Raw genomic sequence first — 2,500 nt, forward strand, 5'->3', positions numbered from 1 at the left:
CTCTTATTCTATTTTCTCCTTCTCCTTCCTTCCTCTTCCACTGTTTCCTTCTACTCTTATTCCACAATTTTATCAGATTTTGATCATTAATTTTATTCTATCTTCCTTATAACCCTTTTTTTTCTTCTATTTTCTTTCTTCCGCTCTTTCCTTCCAGTCTTATCTCACAATTTTATCAGATTTTATGCATCTATTTTATTCTATTTTTCTTATATCCCCATTTTATTCTATTTTCTTTCTCTCTTCTTCTGTCGGTTTGCTTGTCCATTTATTCAGGATTTGTCTCGTATTTTTTGATCGTCTGGAAGTCCAATTTGCATCTTCTCTTTGTCTCTCTTTCGTTTTCTTTTTCTTTATTTTATTTTTTTTTCGGGGGGGGGGGGCTGTGTATTTGTTTTCTGTGTTTCTTTGTCTTTGTTTTTTTCTGTTTTTTTCTGTTAGGCTGTTTGTTGGTTATTCTTTTGTTTCTTCTTTCTTTCTTTCTTCTCTCTCTTTATCTTCTCTCGTCTGTCTGTCTCTGTTTTTGTCTCTCTCTCTCTCTCTTTCTCTCTCTCTCTCTCTCTCTCTCTCTCTCTCTCTCTCTCTCTCTCTCTCTCTCTCTCTCTCTCTCTCTCTCTCTCTCTCTCCATTCCCCACCCACACATTTCCTCCTTTCTCCCTCTCTCTCCTCCCTCCCATCCCACCCTCCATTCCCTCATTCCTGCCCCTTCATTCTCTCTCTCTCTCTCCCCCCCCCCCCCCCCCCTCCTTTTCTCTCTCTCTCTACCCTCTCTTTTCCCTTCCCATTCCACCCACCCATTACTTCCCTCCTTTCCCTCTCCCCTTCCCCTCCTTCCACCTCACTCCTGCCTCCATCCTTCCACCCCCCCCCACCAATCCTCCCACCCCTCCATTCCTCTCCTCCCTCCCTCCCTCCATTCCTTCCACCTTACCTCCTCTCCCTGCCTCCCTCCTTCCCCCCCTCACTCATTCCCTCCCTCCCCCCTCCCTCCCTCCATTCCCTCCCTTTTCCACCCCACCCCTCCCTCCATTCTCTCCCTTCCACCCTACCCTTCCCTTCCCTCAATTCCCTCCCCTCCCCCTTCCCACTCCCTCCCTCCATTCCCACCCTACCTCCTCCCTCCCTCCCTCTCCTTCCACCCCTCCCCTCCCCTCCTTCCCTCCCTCCCCTCCCTTCCTCCCTCAGTTCCCTCCCCTCCCTCCCTCCCTCCCCACCAATCCCTTCCCTCCCCTTCCCTCCCTCCTTCCCTCCCCCTCCCTCCTCCCACCCTACCCCTCCCTCCCTCCCTCCCTCCCTCCTTCCACCCCACCCCTCCCTCCCTCCCCTCCCCCTCCCCTCCCTCAATGCCCTCCCTCCCCTCCCCACCCCTCCCCTCCCACCAATCCCCTTCCCTCCCTCTCTCCCACCCTCCCCTCCCCTCCCTCCCTCCCTCCCTCCCCCCTCCCACCCCTCCATTCCCTCCCTCCCTCCCCCTCCCTACCCCTTCCTCCCTCAATTCCCTCCCCACCCCTCCCCTCCCCCCCCCCCCCTCCCTCCCACTTACAAAAAAATGCCACCAACTCTATTATCGAACCACCAGTTAAAAAAAAAAAAAAAGACACGAGTTCACAGGGTCTGCTCGTTAAGTAAACACTGGCTGGTTTAACTGTGAGTGCCAAGGGTAATGACCGCTACTTTTTTGTTTGTTTTTTGTTTGTTTTTTTACTTGCTTTTTGGCGGGGTGGACTCTTTATTATTATTATTATTATTATTATTATTATTATTATTATTATTATTATTATTATTGATTTTTATTTTTTTATTTATTTTTTTTTCTTCATTATCACTTCATGATTGTAGTTGCTATGGTAATTTTTGTTTTTACTGTTATTAATGTTGGTAACACTGATTTTACTGTTTTTCTTTTTGTTTTGTCAATATGAATGACATGCATTCAGAGAAGACTTTTATTTCTACATAAAAGAAATATATATAATTTTTTCATGTGTGTTTCTCGTATATTTTGTGTATTTTTATATTTTCTTTCAAGTTGCATTCGGGTATTTCAATGTAAATTCATGGTCATGTGTTTTAATTAGATTTTTTTTTCTCTCCCTAAAAAAAATGCAAAGCTATTGAAATTTCTTTTTATTTTCTCTTAGAATTTGTCTTTAACTTCTTCCATCGTTCACTGTCCCGTAGTAATCACACACACACACACACACACACATATATATATATATATATATATATATATATATATATATATATATATATATATATATATATATTTTTTTTTACGTTTTTTTCTTCTTTTTTCTTAGAACAACTCGCTTAATCGTTCTCTCTCTCTCTCTCTCTCTCTCTCTCTCTCTCTCTCTCTCTCTCTCTCTCTCTCTCTCTCTCTCTCTCTCTCTCTCTCTCTCTCTCTCTCTCTCTCTCTCTCTCTCTCTCTCTCTCTCTCTCTCTCTCTCTCTCCCTCCCTCTCCCTCCCTCCCTCCCTCCCTCCTCCTCCCTCCT

Source organism: Penaeus vannamei, chromosome 36 (assembly GCF_042767895.1).
Source record: "Penaeus vannamei isolate JL-2024 chromosome 36, ASM4276789v1, whole genome shotgun sequence".
Taxonomy (NCBI): Eukaryota; Metazoa; Arthropoda; class Malacostraca; order Decapoda; family Penaeidae; genus Penaeus; species Penaeus vannamei.